The sequence below is a fragment of the Bombina bombina genome, chromosome 2, assembly GCF_027579735.1.
Source record: "Bombina bombina isolate aBomBom1 chromosome 2, aBomBom1.pri, whole genome shotgun sequence".
Classification (NCBI taxonomy): Eukaryota; Metazoa; Chordata; class Amphibia; order Anura; family Bombinatoridae; genus Bombina; species Bombina bombina.
Genome location: NC_069500.1, coordinates 442374453 through 442394462, shown reverse-complemented (window position 1 = coordinate 442394462; position 20010 = coordinate 442374453).

Sequence of the window (20010 nt, the reverse complement as noted above, 5' to 3'; positions counted from 1 at the left end):
AAGAACTATTTAATAGCTAAAATAGTTAAAATAATTACAAAATTACCTGTAAAATAAATCCTAACCTAAGTTAAAATTAAACCTAACACTACACTATCAATAAATTAATTAAATAAAATACCTACAATTACCTACAATTAAACCTAACACTACACTAGCAATAAATGAATTAAATACAATACCTACAAATAAATACAATGAAATAAACTAACTAAAGTACAAAAAATAAAAAAGAACTAAGTTACAAAAAATAAAAAAATATTTACAAACATCAGAAAAATATTGCAACAATTTTAAACTAATTACACCTACTCTAAGCCCCCTAATAAAATAACAAAGACCCCCAAAATAAAAAAATGCCCTACCCTATTCTAAATTACAAAAGTTCAAAGCTCTTTTACCTTACAAGCCCTGAACAGGGCCCTTTGCGGGGCATGCCCCAAAGAATTCAGCTCTTTTGCCTGTAAAAAAAACACATACAATACCCCCCTCCAACATTACAACCCACTACCCACATACCCCTAATCTAACCCAAACCCCCCTTAAATAAACCTAACACTAAGCCCCTGAAGATCTTCCTACCTTATCTTCACGATACCAGGTTCACCGATCGATCCAGAAGAGCTCCTCCGATGTCTTGATCCAAGCCCAAGGGGGGGGGCTGAAGATGTCCATGATCCGGCTGAAGTCATCCAAGATGGCGTCCCTCGAATTCCGATTGATAATCAGATTGAGCTCGCATTCTATTGGCTGATCGGAACAGCCAATAGAATGCGAGCTCAATCTGATTGGCTGATTGAATTTTCCTACCTTAATTCCGATTGGCTGATAGAATTCTATCAGCCAATCGGAATTCGAGGGACGCCATCTTGGATGACGTCCCTTAAAGGAACCGTCATTCGTCGGGAAGTCGTCGGTGAAGATGGATGTTCCGCGTCGGCGGGTTGAACATGGATCCGGAAGAAAGAAGATTGAAGATGCCGTTGATAGAAAACTTCATCCGGATCATGGACCTCTTCAGCTCCCGCTTGGATGAAGACTTCAGCCGGATCATGGACCTCTTCAGCTCCCGCTTGGATGAAGACTTCAGCCGGATCATGGACATCTTCAGCCCCCCTCTTGGGCTTGGATCAAGACATCGGAGGAGCTCTTCTGGATCGATCGGTGAACCTGGTATGGTGAAGATAAGGTAGGAAGATCTTCAGGGGCTTAGTGTTAGGTTTATTTAAGGGGGGTTTGGGTTAGATTAGGGGTATATGGGTGGTGGGTTGTAATGTTGGGGGGGGTATTGTATGTGGTTTTTTTACAGGCAAAAGAGCTGAATTCTTTGGGGCATGTCCCGCAAAGGGCCCTGTTCAGGGCTGGTAAGGTAAAAGAGCTTTGAACTTTTGTAATTTAGAATAGGGTAGGGCATTTTTTTATTTTGGGGGGCTTTGTTATTTTATTAGGGGGCTTAGAGTAGGTGTAATTAGTTTAAAATTGTTGTAATATTTTTTTGATGTTTGTAAATATTTTTTTATTTTTTGTAACTTAGTTCTTTTTTATTTTTTGTACTTTAGTTAGTTTATTTCATTGTATTTATTTGTAGATATTGTATTTTATTAATGTATTGATAGTGTAGTGTTAGGTTTAATTGTAGGTAATTGTAGGTATTTTATTTAATTAATTTATTGATAGTGTAGTGTTAGGTTTAATTGTAACTTAGGTTAGGATTTATTTTACAGGTAATTTTGTAATTATTTTAACTATTTTAGCTATTAAATAGTTCTTAACTATTTAATAGCTATTGTACCTGGTTAAAATAAATACAAAGTTACCTGTAAAATAAATATAAATCCTAAAATAGCTATAATATAATTATAATTTATTTTGTAGCTGTATTAGGATTTATTTTACAGGTAAGTATTTAGCTTTAAATAGGAATAATTTATTTAATAAGAGTTAATTTATTTCGTTAGATTAAAATTATATTTAAGTTAGGGGGGGTGTTAGTGTTAGGGTTAGACTTAGCTTTAGGGGTTAATACATTTATTAGAATAGCGGTGAGCTCCAGTCGGCAGATTAGGGGTTAATGTTTGAAGTTAGGTGTCGGCGATGTTAGGGAGGGCAGATTAGGGGTTAATACTATTTATTATAGGGTTAGTGAGGCGGATTAGGGGTTAATAACTTTATTATAATAGCGGTGCGGTCCGCTCGGCAGATTAGGGGTTAATAAGTGTAGGCAGGTGGAGGCGACGTTGTGGGGGGCAGATTAGGGGTTAATAAATATAATATAGGGGTTGGCGGTGTTAGGTACAGCAGATTAGGGGTACATAGGGATAATGTAAGTAGCGGCGGTTTACGGAGCAGCAGATTAGGGATTAATAATAATATGCAGGGGTCAGCGATAGCGGGGGCGGCAGAATAGGGGTTAATAAGTGTAAGGTTAGGGGTGTTTAGACTCGGGGTACATGTTAGAGTGTTAGGTACAGACGTAGGAAGTGTTTCCCCATAGCAAACAATGGGGCTGCGTTAGGAGCTGAACGCGGCTTTTTTGCAGGTGTTAGGTTTTTTTTCAGCTCAAACAGCCCCATTGTTTTCTATGGGGGAATCGTGCACGAGCACGTTTTTGAAGCTGGCCGCGTCCATAAGCACCGCTGGTATCGAGAGTTGAAGTTGCGTTAAATATGCTATACGCTCCTTTTTTGGAGCCTAACGCAGCCATTCTGTGAACTCTCAATACCAGCGGTATTTAAAAGGTGCGGCCAGAAAAAAGCACGCGTAGCTAACGCACCCCTTTGGCCGCAGAACTCTAAATCTAGGCGAATGTCATTGTACTTACAAAATACAGTAATCTGGATTACCGTAGACACAGACAAGCTATATCAGATGTATTATTTACCCATTACTCACCATCCTATTTGAAAGCAGATACTCTCTTAAAAATAGATGACCCTGTTACATGTTCTAGTAAACTTCCCGATACTATATTGGAACCTGGTAATTTCTTAGCTACATTACATTCTTAACATGAGAAATTAAAGTGCCCAAGCATTACATAGCCTCCCTCGGAAATGATTACTTCTTTACAAACCTGTTGCTTTAAAGGGACAGTAAACTAAAAAAAAAATCTTTCATGATTTCAATAGGGCATGTAATTATAAACAACTTTCCAATTTACTTTAATTATTAATTTTGCTTTGTTCTCTTGGTATTCATAGTTAAAAGCTAAATCTAGGAGGTTCATGTGCTAATATCTTAGACCTTGAAGACTGCCTCTAATCTGAAAGCATTTTGACAGTTTTTCACCACTAGAGAAGTATCTCGATGAGGTGGGGAGAGCCCAATATTGTAGCAATAGACACACAAACCAGCAGTTAGTTCCCAGCAATTACAAGGTTCTTCAGCTCCACTTGGATAACATAAAAGTTGTGATAAGAGTTATAAAAACAACTGATTTATTAAAAACAAATAAGAAAGCACACACTATATTCACCCTATATTATGTGCGTGAAGTCCTTACACCATTGATATTGCACTATTGTGGCGCCTTCTTCTTTTCTTTCACCACTTCACAGATTCCTGCTTTTGTGCCATATAGCCTTTGGATGAAGTTTTGAAGCCTATCATCACCCGTATTTGAGACTCTCTCATTCTTGTTATTATACAAGCTTGTACTTTCCTTTTGGGACTGCTCCAGGATTATACCACTATACCACATAGTGATCGCTGTTGGTTTTACATTTGTTTTTTTCATTGTTCATGTTTGTTTTATTTTGATATGCTATGTGTATTTGTTATGTAATTTCATCACATTTACTATATTTTTAGTGATCTATAATTTTACATCAGGTATTGGGGTTTTGTTAGATCACACAGCATCACTACACTTTATTTCCAATACTATTTGATTTTTTTTAGTATTAGTGTTTTGTTTTGTGAAATTTGCAGTTTTAGTATTGATACATTCTATATCAATTGTATCTGGTGGCGTCTCTAACATCATTATTATATACCACAATATTCTGTCTGCTGGCCGTGGGTGGGAACTCAAAAACTGGTTTCCCACTAGTTCTTGTGGTCCAAAATGCAACAAAATATCACCTCATATGTGTCTTCCTGGGCAATATATGCAAGATCCAAACATATAATCCGCAGTCCTATGGATTTACTTAAATCTCTCTAGATGCTTTAAAATTATTAACCCACAAACAGTAGATTTATTCATGCACCTACCTCTGTACTGATCCATCACAACATCATTGTAATCAATCATTTTACTAAGATGTCACATTTGATCGTCACAATTGTGGTCTAAAATACAGCCACCGTCTTTATAATTGAGGTATTCCAACTTCATGAACCTGGATTGCCCTTTGTTTACCACGTCTATAACTTGTTTTCCAAGCACTTCACAGATCTAGATCTTTATCATCCATAGACCAACTGAAAAAGGGTGAGATTAAATGAATTAGTTGAGTAATATCTACACTACTATACCTACAGGCAGAATGAGTGGCTGTTTTTCCCTTTAATACAATAACGGTTTTCAATAAACAACTAAGGTGTCTTCTTTCTATGTAGCTCCTGTGGAATATACAGAGAAATATTCTTACACAGGTGACATGTCTAAAAACCCACATATGCACTTGTAACTTTGCTGAGATTTAGCTGAGATAATGACATTGCAATGTGCTTAATTTTCAAAACACCATCTTAATTCTTACAGGACCTTCCCTTATAAAATTCCCAGGGTGCCCTACTATTTAGAAATCCTACTTTTTATGAACATGTTTTATAGTTTAAAATTGTACATGGTCACTACTTTAATATTTTAACATTAGAAAATGTTTGTGTGTTTATATATTCTGATAACAACACAAACTGAGCAGGGTTGAGATTGACTGTCAAAAAGGCATGAAAAGCCAACATAGAAATATGGGGGGGGGAAAAAGGTCATGATAATTGGTGCTAGATGTGTTTTATGATGGATGGGAATACTGCTGGTAATGGCTCTTAAGGCAAAGTCTCTAATGTGTAAATGCAGTCTCACTTTCTTTGAAAACATTTTTAAAAAATAAATGGTTTTCTAACGAATTTCAGAGGTCTAAAATATGAAACAGCTTGTTGCACTTTATACAAACTGAATGCCATCATAAAGGAGGTTGCTTTTGGAATCTATAAAATTATTTAGAAAACATGCCCACCACAAAAGAGACAGATTTCAGTTTATCAGAAACTAAGAAAAATAGTGGCAATGCTTACCGGGTTAGGTATCAAGCTCTTATATTAGCATACTTACAATTTGGAAGTATGCAAATAGAAGCGCTTAATTCCTAACCTGGTAAGCATTGCCATAAGTTTGCTTAGTTTCTGATAAACTGTAGGTTTTTCCCACTCTTTTTGTTGCTTTCAACTTAATATTCACTTTAAACATGTTTACTTGTACTTATAATGATGTCTTTTTAATGTAAAGGGTCAGGTCTTGTTAGATCCAGGGGTGTGGCTTCATATACCTGAAGTGGGAATTGAGTATCCCCAGGTTCCTGTTAGAAGAACATGTATATGAAAATGAGGGGGAAAGCGGTAAAAGTAAAATCAACACTGATATTTCAATCTAGAGAAATCATGTAAAATATGGCACAATTCTGTGATTGCTATCTCCCTGTAACCCAGTTAAGCTATACATCAAGGGTGCAGGAAAAGCAGTAAAATAAGAATAAATATCTCCACTCCATAGAAGTTAAGTATATTGCAGGCTATTAAAATCTGAGGTCTATATCCTCTATGTTAGTAATCAGGATAAGGTGATCCTCCCAGTACTTTAATTTAAAAATGATGAGAATACATTCCCGGCTAACATTATTAGCACCCTTGAACATTTTGTATATCATGTACAATATTTCCAAAAATAAAATAATGTACAGCTATGGTCTATATATAGTCAGATTTAATACAGAACAGCACAGGATAAAATAAATTAAATCAGTGGAAAAAGCTTAACAATTTACACATTTCCATGACACAATTATTGGAAGCCTCTTGAAGAATTCAAATTAGTTTGAAAAACATAATTTATGTAAGAACTTACCTGATAAATTCATTTCTTTCATATTAGCAAGAGTCCATGAGCTAGTGACGTATGGGATATACATTCCTACCAGGAGGGGCAAAGTTTCCCAAACCTCAAAATGCCTATAAATACACCCCTCACCACACCCACAATTCAGTTTAACGAATAGCCAAGAAGTGGGGTGATAAAAAAGTGCGAAAGCATATAAAATAAGGAATTGGAATAATTGTGCTTTATACAAAATCATAACCACCACAAAAAAAGGGCGGGCCTCATGGACTCTTGCTAATATGAAAGAAATGAATTTATCAGGTAAGTTCTTACATAAATTATGTTTTCTTTCATGTAATTAGCAAGAGTCCATGAGCTAGTGACGTATGGGATAATGATTACCCAAGATGTGGATCTTTCCACACAAGAGTCACTAGAGAGGGAGGGATAAAATAAAGACAGCCAATTCCTGCTGAAAATAATCCACACCCAAAATAAAGTTTAACGAAAAACATAAGCAGAAGATTCAAACTGAAACCGCTGCCTGAAGTACTTTTCTACCAAAAACTGCTTCAGAAGAAGAAAATACATCAAAATGGTAGAATTTAGTAAAAGTATGCAAAGAGGACCAAGTTGCTGCTTTGCAAATCTGATCAACCGAAGCTTCATTCCTAAACGCCCAGGAAGTAGAAACTGACCTAGTAGAATGAGCTGTAATTCTCTGAGGCGGAGTTTTACCCGACTCAACATAGGCAAGATGAATTAAAGATTTCAACCAAGATGCCAAAGAAATGGCAGAAGCTTTCTGGCCTTTTCTAGAACCGGAAAAGATAACAAATAGACTAGAAGTCTTTCGGAAAGATTTAGTAGCTTCAACATAATATTTCAAAGCTCTAACAACATCCAAAGAATGCAACGATTTCTCCTTAGAATTCTTAGGATTAGGACATAATGAAGGAACCACAATTTCTCTACTAATGTTGTTGGAATTCACAACTTTAGGTAAAAATTCAAAAGAAGTTCGCAACACCGCCTTATCCTGATGAAAAATCAGAAAAGGAGACTCACAAGAAAGAGCAGATAATTCAGAAACTCTTCTGGCAGAAGAAATGGCCAAAAGGAACAAAACTTTCCAAGAAAGTAATTTAATGTCCAATGAATGCATAGGTTCAAACGGAGGAGCTTGAAGAGCCCCCAGAACCAAATTCAAACTCCAAGGAGGAGAAATTGACTTAATGACAGGTTTTATACGAACCAAAGCTTGTACAAAACAATGAATATCAGGAAGAATAGCAATCTTTCTGTGAAAAAGAACGGAAAGAGCAGAGATTTGACCTTTCAAGGAACTTGCGGACAAACCTTTATCTAAACCATCCTGAAGAAACTGTAAAATTCTCGGAATTCTAAAAGAATGCCAAGAAAAATGATGAGAAATACACCAAGAAATATAAGTCTTCCAGACTCTATAATATATCTCTCTAGATACAGATTTACGAGCCTGTAACATAGTATTAATCACAGAGTCAGAGAAACCTCTTTGACGAAGAATCAAGCGTTCAATCTCCATACCTTTAAATTTAAGGATTTCAGATCCTGATGGAAAAAAGGACCTTGTGACAGAAGGTCTGGTCTTAACGGAAGAGTCCACGGTTGGCAAGAGGCCATCCGGACAAGATCCGCATACCAAAACCTGTGAGGCCATGCCGGAGCTACCAGCAGAACAAACGAGCATTCCTTCAGAATCTTGGAGATTACTCTTGGAAGAAGAACTAGAGGCGGAAAGATATAGGCAGGATGATACTTCCAAGGAAGTGATAATGCATCCACTGCCTCCGCCTGAGGATCCCGGGATCTGGACAGATACCTGGGAAGTTTCTTGTTTAGATGGGACGCCATCAAATCTATTTCTGGAAGTTCCCACATTTGAACGATCTGAAGAAATACCTCTGGGTGAAGAGACCATTCGCCCGGATGCAACGTTTGGCGACTGAGATAATCCGCTTCCCAATTGTCTACACCTGGGATATGAACCGCAGAGATTAGACAGGAGCTGGATTCCGCCCAAACCAAAATTCGAGATACTTCTTTCATAGCCAGAGGACTGTGAGTTCCTCCTTGATGATTGATGTATGCCACAGTTGTGACATTGTCTGTCTGAAAACAAATGAACGATTCTCTCTTCAGAAGAGGCCAAAACTGAAGAGCTCTGAAAATTGCACGGAGTTCCAAAATATTGATTGGTAATCTCACCTCCTGAGATTCCCAAACTCCTTGTGCCGTCAGAGATCCCCACACAGCTCCCCAACCTGTGAGACTTGCATCTGTTGAAATTACAGTCCAGGTCGGAAGCATAAAAGAAGCCCCCTGAATTAAACGATGGTGATCTGTCCACCACGTTAGAGAGTGTCGAACAATCGGTTTTAAAGATATTAATTGAGATATCTTTGTGTAATCCTTGCACCATTGATTCAGCATACAAAGCTGAAGAGGTCGCATGTGAAAACGAGCAAAGGGGATCGCGTCCGATGCAGCAGTCATAAGACCTAGAATTTCCATGCATAAGGCTACCGAAGGGAATGATTGTGACTGAAGGTTTCGACAAGCTGCAATCAGTTTTAGACGTCTCTTGTCTGTTAAAGACAGAGTCATGGACACTGAATCTATCTGGAAACCCAGAAAGGTTACCCTTGTCTGAGGAATCAATGAACTTTTTGGTAAATTGATCCTCCAACCATGATCTTGAAGAAACAACACAAGTCGATTCGTATGAAATTCTGCTAAATGTAAAGACTGAGCAAGTACCAAGATATCGTCCAAATAAGGAAATACCACAATACCCTGTGTTCTCTGATTACAGACAGAAGGGCACCGAGAACCTTTGTAAAAATTCTTGGAGCTGTAGCTAGGCCAAACGGCAGAGCCACAAACTGGTAATGCTTGTCCAGAAAAGAGAATCTCAGGAACCGATAATGATCTGGATGAATCGGAATATGCAGATATGCATCCTGTAAATCTATTGTGGACATATAATTCCCTTGCTGAACAAAAGGCAAGATAGTCCTTACAGTTACCATCTTGAACGTTGGTATCCTTACATAACGATTCAATATTTTTAGATCCAGAACTGGTCTGAAGGAATTCTCCTTCTTTGGTACAATGAAGAGATTTGAATAAAACCCCATCCCCTGTTCCTGAACTGGAACTGGCATAATTACTCCAGTCAACTCTAGATCTGAAACACAATTCAGAAATGCTTGAGCTTTCACTGGATTTACTGGGACACGGGAAAGAAAAAATCTCTTTGCAGGAGGTCTCATCTTGAAACCAATTCTGTACCCTTCTGAAACAATGTTCTGAATCCAAAGATTGTGAACAGAATTGATCCAAATTTTTTTGAAAAAACGTAACCTGCCCCCTACCAGCTGAGCTGGAATGAGGGCCGCACCTTCATGTGGACTTAGAAGCAGGCTTTGCCTTTCTGGCTGGCTTGGATTTATTCCAGATTGGAGATGGTTTCCAAACTGAAACTGCTCCTGAGGATGAAGGATCAGACTTTTGTTCTTTGTTGAAACGAAAGGAACGAAAACGATTATTAGCTCTGTTTTTACCTTTAGATTTTTTATCCTGTGGTAAAAAAGTTCCTTTCCCACCAGTAACAGTTGAAATAATAGAATCCAACTGAGAACCAAATAATTTGTTACCCTGGAAAGAAATGGAAAGTAGAGTTGATTTAGAAGCCATATCAGCATTCCAAGTCTTAAGCCATAAAGCTCTTCTAGCTAAAATAGCTAGAGACATAAACCTGACATCAACTCTGATAATATCAAAGATGGCATCACAGATAAAATTATTAGCATGCTGAAGAAGAATAATAATATCATGAGAATCATGATGTGTTACTTGTTGCGCTAAAGTTTCCAACCAAAAAGTTGAAGCTGCAGCAACATCAGCCAAAGATATAGCAGGTCTAAGAAAATTACCTGAACACAGATAAGCTTTTCTTAGAAAGGATTCAATTTTCCTATCTAAAGGATCCTTAAACGAAGTACCATCTGACGTAGGAATAGTAGTACGTTTAGCAAGGGTAGAAATAGCCCCATCAACTTTAGGGATTTTGTCCCAAAATTCTAATCTGTCAGACGGCACAGGATATAATTGCTTAAAACGTTTAGAAGGAGTAAATGAATTACCCAATTTATCCCATTCTTTGGAAATTACTGCAGAAATAGCATTAGGAACAGGAAAAACGTCTGGAATAACCACAGGAGATTTAAATACCTTATCCAAACGTTTAGAATTAGTATCAAGAGGACCAGAATCCTTTATTTCTAAAGCAATTAGAACTTATTTAAGTAAAGAACGAATAAATTCCATTTTAAATAAATATTAAGATTTATCAGCATCAACCTCTGAGACAAAATCCTCTGAACCAGAAGAGTCATCAGAATCAGAATGATGATGTTCATTTAAAAATTCATCTGTAGGGAGAGAAGTTTTAAAAGATTTTTTACGTTTACTAGAAGGAGAAATAACAGACATAGCCTTCTTTATGGATTCAGAAACAAAATCTCTTATGTTATCAGGAACATTCTGCACCTTAGATGTTGAAGGAACTGCAACAGGCAATGGTACTTTACTAAAGGAAATATTATCTGCATTAACAAGTTTGTCATGACAATCAATACAAACAACAGCTGGAGGAATAGCTACCAAAAGTTTACAGCAGATACACTTAGCTTTGGTAGATCCAGCACTAGACAGCGATTTTCCTGTAGTATCTTCTGACTCAGATGCAACGTGAGACATCTTGCAATATGTAAGAGAAAAAACAACATATAAAGCAAAATTGATCAAATTCCTTAAATGACAGTTTCAGGAATGGGAAAAAATGCCAAAGAACAAGCTTCTAGCAACCAGAAGCAATGAAAAATGAGACTTAAATAATGTGGAGACAAAAGCGACGCCCATATTTTTTAGCACCAAATAAGACGCCCACATTATTTGGCGCCTAAATGCTTTTGGCGCCAAAAATGACGCCACATCCGGAACGCCGACATTTTTGGTGCAAAATAACGTAAAAAAATGACGCAACTTCCGGCGACACGTATGACGCCGGAAACGGAAAATAATTTTTGCGCCAAAAAAGTCAGCGCCAAGAATGACGCAATAAAATGAAGCATTTTCAGCCCCCGCGAGCCTAACAGCCCACAGGGAAAAACAGTCAAATTTTTTGAAGGTAAGAAAAAATGATTAAATCAAATGCATTATCCCAAATATGAAACTGACTGTCTGAAAAATAAGGAAAGTTGAACATTCTGAGTCAAGGCAAATAAATGTTTGAATACATATATTTAGAATTTTATAAACAAAGTGCCCAACCATAGCTTAGAGTGTCACAGAAAATAAGATTTACTTACCCCAGGACACTCATCTACATGTTTGTAGAAAGCCAAACCAGTACTGAAACGAGAATCAGCAGAGGTAATGGTATATATAAGAGTATATCGTCGATCTGAAAAGGGAGGTAAGAGATGAATCTCTACGACCGATAACAGAGAACCTATGAAATAGACCCCGTAGAAGGAGATCACTGCATTCAAATAGGCAATACTCTCCTCACATCCCTCTGACATTCACTGCACGCTGAGAGGAAAACCGGGCTCCAACTTGCTGCGGAGCACATATCAACGTAGAATCTAGCACAAACTTACTTCACCACCTCCATCGGAGGCAAAGTTTGTAAAACTGAATTGTGGGTGTGGTGAGGGGTGTATTTATAGGCATTTTGAGGTTTGGGAAACTTTGCCCCTCCTGGTAGGAATGTATATCCCATACGTCACTAGCTCATGGACTCTTGCTAATTACATGAAAGAAAAAGAAGAACTAGAATGAAAATGCTTAAAAGGGCACTTTCATTTCCTGTTCCATTTTCACAATGATTAGAAATGCTATTGTCATTAAACAAAAAAGTAAAAGTCCAAACTGTTTCAACAGTTTGCTGCTGATGTAACCATCAAGAATCTTGTGGGGTGTGGTGGCAAGAGGAAACATTGATCAGAGAAGTCTTCAAATGTTGGTGCAAACTGCAGGAAAATCACCATGTAAGACATATGCACAGCTTAAAGATGACATTGAACAAGCTGGAGTAAGGCCAAGGAGAATCCGAATGCTGAAAGCAAAATATAAAGCACAACTAATCTTTGCCAAAACCTTCCTAGTTACACCCCAATCATTCTGGGAAAATATTCTATGGGCAGGTGAAATGAAACTGGGGTAATTAGCAATGTACTTACCATTGTAAGAAACTATTTATTGATTTAAGATCATGGGTCCTCCAACAGGACAATGATCCAATGCACCTATCCAAAAGCACAAAAGAAAGAGAAAAACATTATTATTTTAGACTGGCCAGCAAGGAGTTCTAGTTTTAAACCCATTGAAAAACTTTGGAAAGAGCTGAAATTTGCTATTGGGAAAAGGAATCCTGCAAACATTCACAAGCTTGAACAAAGAGCTATTAAAGAGTAAGGAAAATACCAGCAGACAGGTACAAAGGGCTTATGGATGGCTACAAGACACATTTAGAGACTGCCATTGTTGCCAATGTTGTGCAACAACATATTAGAGACATTTCTTCTGTGAAATCACTATGCCAGTTGAAAAATCACCCATTTTTTGTTAAATATCATTGGACATGCCATTAATGTATTCCAATTATGAAAAATAAAAAAACAATTTCTTACCTGAAAATTTACTTTCTTGGTGGTGAGAGTCTACAATTCCTTACTGTTGGGAATTCATCACCTGGCCACCAATCAGAGAAAAAGACACCCCATGCCAAGAGCTTTAATAGCCCTACTTCCCTGTACCCCCAGTCTATTGTATAGCCAAGAACAGGAGAAAGAAAAAAGGCAGTAGGTTAAAGAATTGCAAACTACAACTGCCACCAACTAGGAAACAAAATGGACAGGTTTGTGAACTCTCAACACCATGCAATAAAAAAATAATAATGATCAGTTAAGAATAAATTATGTTTTCTTTAAGGAGGTGAGTCCCCACAATTCCTTACTGTTGGGTACTAATACCCAAGCTGTAGAGTCTACGAAAAGTGCCTCCGCCAAGGAAAACTAATCAAAATGATAACATTTTGTAAATGTTTGTAAAGACAACCAGGTTGCAGCTTTGCAAATTTGATCCACTAAAGCATAATTTTTGAAGGCCCAAGAAGGATACACAGAATGAATGGATGAGCTGTAAGTAAATTTGGTAAATGTCTCAACTCCGAGCCCTGAGAATCAACCTTTTTAACCATGAAGCTAAAGGAACAGAAGTGGCCTTTTACCCTTAGGTTTACCTGAGAACAAACCAAACAAGACTGAAGACTGACGAAAGTCCTTAGTAGCCTGTAAATAGAATTTCAACATCCTGACCACATCCAGATTATGCTCTCTTTTGAGGATTTTGGATTAGGACACACGGAGGGAACCACAATTTCCTGTTTAATATTCTAAGAAGAACCTTTGGTAAGATACTGGACAAAGTTTTGTAAGACTGCCTTGTTCTGAAGAAAAATCTGATATTGAGGATTGCAAGAAAGAGTAGACAACTCAGATACTCTCCTAGCCTAGCAAATAGCTAATATAAACAAAACCTTCCAGGATAACAACTGTATACTCAATGCATGCATATACTGTAGGTTTAAATGAAGGAGATTGAAAAACTCTTTAGACAAAATTTAAATTCCAAGGAGGAGAAATGGGCTTGATAACAGGTCTGAGTCTAGTCAAAGCCTGAACTAAGGCTTTGACATATGGAAGACGAGCAAGCTTTTTGTGCAATAAAACTGTAAGTGTAGCAATGTGAACCTCTAGGGTGCTGGCTGATAGACTTTTGTATAAGTCTTTCCTGAATAAAGTGTAAGATACACCTTCCACACTTTATGGTAACATTTTCTATTAAATAGCTTGCAAAACTATCTACTACCAAGTCAGAAAATCCCCTATGTGAAAGAACTAAGCAGTCAAACTGGGAGACTGACGATTTTGATAAAAGGAAGGAGCTTGGTATAGTAGATCTGGATGTTGAGGAAGATGCCATGGAGGAGCGCTTGACATCTGAACCACATTGGCATACCATGTCCTGCGGGGACAAGCATGAGCTATTAAGATTGCAGAAATTAATTGCGGTTTGATTCGAGCAACCATCCTTGGAAGACGCACAATTGGTGGACACAGATGAAAGGACCAAGGAACTGCTAGAGCATCTATCAATTCTGCTTGTGGATCTCTTGGCCTCGACCCATATTGGGGGAGCTTGTGGTTTAGGCAAGACACCATCAAGTCGATCTCTGGGAGACCCCAGTGATGTACCAACTAATTAAAAATTTCCTGATTGAAGGACCATTACCCAGAATGAAAAGTATGACGACTCAGATAATCTACTTTCCTGTTGTTGACCCCAGGAATATGAATTGCTGAGATGGTACACTGATGAAAGAGGCTTCTCGCATCCTGAATTGGCCAGAAGTTCATCGCTAGAGCACTGTGAGTACCACCCTGATTATTGATATAGGCTACGGCTGTGATGTTGTCAGACTGAAAACAAATTAAAGGAACTGACCTGAGGAGAGGCCAAGCCTAAAGTACTCTGAAGATCATGCAGGGTTCCAAGATATTTATCTGAAGCCTTACTTATCTGAGACCTTTGATAACCCCAGACAGTGCCCCAACCTGAAATGCTGGCTTATGTTGCAATTATTTCCCATGGTGGATGAAGGCAAACCATCCCTTGAGAAACTGGAATGGGAGATATCCACTAAGAAAGAAATTGTCTGACTAAAGGGTCTAGATGGATTATCTGGGACAGGTTGGTGTGGTCTCCATTCCACTGCTTTAGCATGCTTACTGTGCATAAAACTGGGTAAACAGTATGGTGTCTGATGCTGCCACCATCAACCTCCATGCACTGAACCACAGAAGCCTGAGATACAGACTGCAGATTCCGACAGGAAGATTGAAGTTTGATCTTGTGTTGATCGGTTAGACATAGCCACTTGTAAGTGTCGTCAGAACTTTTTGCAACGTTTACCTTCCAACTATGACTGCGAAGAAACCAGGAGTAGTTTCTCTGTATGAACAGTCGCTAAAGGTAAATAGGGAGCTAGGACCAAAATATCATCCAAGGGTCCAACAACAATACCCTGATCTCTAAAGACTGGTAGCAGTGCCCCAGAACTATGGTAAAACTTCTGGGAGCTGTAGCCAGACCAAAAGAAAGCATTGTAAATTGATAGTGTCTGTTCATGAAAGCAAAATCAAGAAACTGATAATGTTCTCTGTGAATAAAGATGTGCAAGTAAGCATCTTTCAAATCTATAGTTGTCATGAACTGACCTTCGAGAACTAAAGGAAGAATGGATCTAATAATTTCCATCTTAAAAAAGGAACATTCAAGAATTTGTTTAAAGTTTTCAGATCCAGGATAATTCTGAACAGGCCCTCCTTCTTTGGGATGATAAAAACACTGGAATATAATCCCATTCTTTGTTCTGACATGGGAACAGGCACAACCACTCAAATGACCTCCAAATCTTGAACACACTGAAGGAATGCAAGTCTTTCTTCTGGTCTCTTTGAGACATGAGACAGACGAAAGCTCTCTTGAGGAGGCTATGGTCAAAAACCTATTTCGTACACCTGAGAAATAATTTCCATTACCCAGGGGTACTGCATAGCTTAACCTGCCCCCTACCAGAAACAAGCCTAGATTAAAAACCATACCTTCATGCAGATCTTGCATTGGAAGATTTCTTGTACTGCTTGGATTTATTCCAAACTGGATTGGGTTTCCAGGTAAACTTTGTGGAATCTGTCTTCTGAAAAGATGATGATCTCAGTTTTTTTTGGACTGATGAAAGGAGTGAAAACAAGTATTAGATTTACCCTTAGATCTAGATTTTTTTTATCCTGTGGTATAAATGATCCATTACTTCCCGTGATGGTGGAAATAATAGAAACCAAACCAGGACCATGTCACCAGACAAAGATTGCAACCATAGAGCCCTTCTAGTAAGAACAGATTACTGCTTCACAAATAAAGGAGTAAGCTAAACACAAACAGCGTATACTTTCTTGAATGTCTTCTAAAGATAATTCGTCTGACACCAAGTCAGACAAGGAATTACACCATACACTTTTGGAATGGTTTCCCAAAGTTCCAAATTAGTATCTGGAAACATTTTTTTTTTTAAATTTAGAAGGAATAAATGGAACCCCAGGCTTGTCCAATTTTTTAGAAATAATTTCTGTGACCAAGACTGGTACTGCAAAAACATGTGCTGCCTTAGACTTTGGTTTAAAGAGAGGATTAAGTTGGTTAACAGCATTATCCTTAACAGGCTTAGGATCATGAACCCCTAAAGTTAGTAAAACCTCCTTAAGTATTAATATTAATAGTTGGCTTATCAGATTCCTGATTTGAGTCCTTGCCCAAGAGAAGCAGAAACATCAGAGTAAGATACCTGAATTGTCTTGACAGCAGCAGAGACTGTAGGTACATTGCGTCTAGCAGAGGAACTAGAGTAAATACATTTACATGAAGGCGGCATAGTAGTCAGAAAATATAATTTATGCTTAACAGATAAATTCCTTTCCTTCCAGGACGGGAAAGTCCACGGCTTCATTCCTTACTGTTGGAAAATACAACACCTGGCCACCAGGAGGAGGCAAAGACACCCCAGCCAAAGGCTTAAATATCCCTCCTACTTCCTCATTACCCCAGTCATTCTGCCGAGGGAACAAGGAAAAGTAGGAGAAACATTAGGGTATAAATGGTGCCAGGAGAGTAAAATAAATAATAGGGGACCTCCCATAGACAAGAAAAAACGGATGGGACCGTGGACTCTCCCTATCCAGAAGGAAAATAATTTATCTGGTAAGCATAAATTGTGTTTTCTTTCCTAAGATAGGGAGAGTCCACGGCTTCATTCCTTACTGTTGGGAAAACTATACCCAAGCTCCAGAGGACACTGAATAAATAACGGGAGAAGAAGACTGAGAAGGGACTACGGGAATTCTTCCACAAGATGAATGGATGGTGCTTCCACCAGAATATCGTCCAAGTATGGGGATACTGCAATACCCTGAGTTCTGGCAACAGCTAGAAGAGCCCCCAGAACCTTCGTAAAGATTCTTGGAGCAGTAGCTAGGCCAAACGGTAGGGCAATGAACTGGAAGTGCTGGGCGAAGAATGCAAACCTCAGGAACTGAAAGTGTTGCCTGTGGATTGGAAAATGAAGGTAAGCTTTCATCAGATCTATAGTGGTCATACACTGGCCTTCCTGAATTATAGGAAGTATGAACCTTATTGTTTCCATTGTCATATCCATCGGCTCTCTGAACGAAGAACTATCCTCAAGAGGTATAGTAGTACGTTAAGTAAGCATAGAGATAGCACCATCCACCTTAGGAATGGAGCCCCACAAATACAGTTGTCCAGGACAAGGAACAACTTTTTAAAAGTAGGCGAGGGGGAAAAGGAAGAACCAATTCTTTCCCATTCGTTCTTAACAATGTTCACCATCTTAACCGGCACAGGAAAAGTCAAAGGAACTTTCCTGTCTTTGTAAACTCTGTCTAATTTTGGTATCATAGGATCTTCAGGCAGTGCGGCCTCTAGAACCTCTAATGTAGACAGAACCTCCTTTAATAAAAAACACAAGTGCTCAATTTTAAATCTAAAGGACAGTTCCTCCGCAGCAGGAGGCTTAGACGCTAAGGACTCCAACCCAGAAAGTTCACTCTCTGAAGCTACAGAGGTTAACTCATAATCAGATAACTGGGACATAATAGCTAAATCTGATAAATATTTAGATGACTCCAGGTCAAGAGAGCTATGTTCAACCTTTCTCTTGCGTTTGTTAGAGCGAGGTTATGCACTAAGGGCCGCAGACACTGCTGTTTGTAACTGTGCAGCAAATTCTGCAGGAAAAAGGCCCCCTCTGGATGGAGGATTAGATGTGCTACGGGGAACTGTATGTGGAGTGGATAATGTAGCAAGGGTAGTAACCTCACAGGACGCCGAGTCCTGAGAGGTAGATGGCTCAGAGAGACTAAGAGCCTTAGTAGGCTTGTCTCCCTTCTTAGACTTTGTAACGGTGTTAAGACATGTGGAACATAATTGAGTGGGCGGGAAAACCATGGCATCCTCACAATATAAACAGGTATAATTTAGTACAGAAGGAGTACCTTCTAACATGTCAGAGTCCTCCATAGCTCAGTTTATACCCGCAGAAGGACACAAATAAAAAAAAAATAATTATAGAAAACTGCACCTTTATACTCCCAATAGCTAGGGCACTCACCACCTCCTATACCCAGACAGTTTACAGAGGAAACACTCTCCTCAGGTTCAATTCTCAGCCAGAATGGAGGAAATGAACATAGACTATACCCGGTCACATGGAGTGCAAGACAGTACTTCCCCTGTTATTACAAGTACACCAAGTAATAGGAGCTGTGCAACACTTTCAAAAACGAAAGTGAAACCCGTTTGTTCCAGCCAAAAACACACAGTCTATCAGTCCAGTAAAAAAAAATCACACAAAGCAGCATGCAAATAATGAATATACTGATTAACCACAACGGTTCAATAAACCCCTTCAGAGGATAATAACCCTGGATCCTATCAAGGTATAAAGGAGCCATACTGCGACCCTGTTATAGCGTTTTATGTGTAAAAATTTAAATGATCTTACCTTCAGGATCCATGCTGTGCAACAGAACACAGCCTCTCAATGTGAAAGTCTTATAGCAGCGCTCCTGACATAGACTTGAGTGAGAGAAAGCAGGCAGTGAAACTCGCCAACACTGATTGCTTAGAAGCTGTTAGCAGTAGTCTGGATGGTTTTGCAGAAAAACTTTCCCTGCATCTCTAGACTCTAATATTCTTCAATTTTCTCACTGAGAGGTTGACATGACTACTTAAAACTCCAGTCCTATCTCGAAGGGCAGATACCCTTTTCCAGCACTCTCCGAATCTTCTGACACTTCTCTGCCACCTCCTAACGTGATGAAAGGCAAAGAATGACTGGGGTAATGAGGAAGTGGAAGGGATATTTAAGTCTTTGCCTCCTCCTGGTGGCCAGGTGTTGTATTTCCCAAAGTAAGGAATGAAGCCGTGGACTCTCCCTATCTTAGGAAGGAAAGAGACATTAAAAAATTATTAAAGCCTGCTTTAAACTCGGTTACACCACCCTGTGTAGTATATACTGGATGGGTGTAAACTGAACCTACAGTAGTAGTTGTAGACATCTGGGATTGTAATACAGAATTTACGCAGGCACTACAAAGTTGAGCTTGAGGACAGACAGTGATCAATTTGCAAACCATACACTTGTTGGTTGGGAAAAAAAGTTTGTAGATCTTCCCTACCCATGGGGGGGCAGTGCAAGTCTGCTTCATTACTCAAATGCAGGACTTTTACAAATGTCAGGGTACAGGTAAATGACATTTATATATTATATATATATATGTACTAACATATATATATATATATATATATATATATATATATATATATATATATATATATATATATATATATATATATAAATAGGACAGGGGAATGTGTTTATGTATGAAACCATATTTTTATCAGATATTATTAAAATAGGGTGGCAATTCTGATGTCAGGAATTTACTCAAACCCCACATTATTTGAATACACATCTCGAGACTCAAATACAGACAGGATGTCTCCAGAAACTTTAAAAAACAGCATTTGCTCCCTAGCTGGAGGTGAAAACTTCAAGGAAAGGCAATTTGTTTAAAAAGGAATGACCATGTTTATTTAACTATATGCAGAGTTTTATGGTTTGAGATAGTATAGGACCATTTGAGCCATTTCAAGAGACCATATGTTTACTACCTGGAAATGTGTGATAAACTTCCTACTCCTCACAGAGGAGC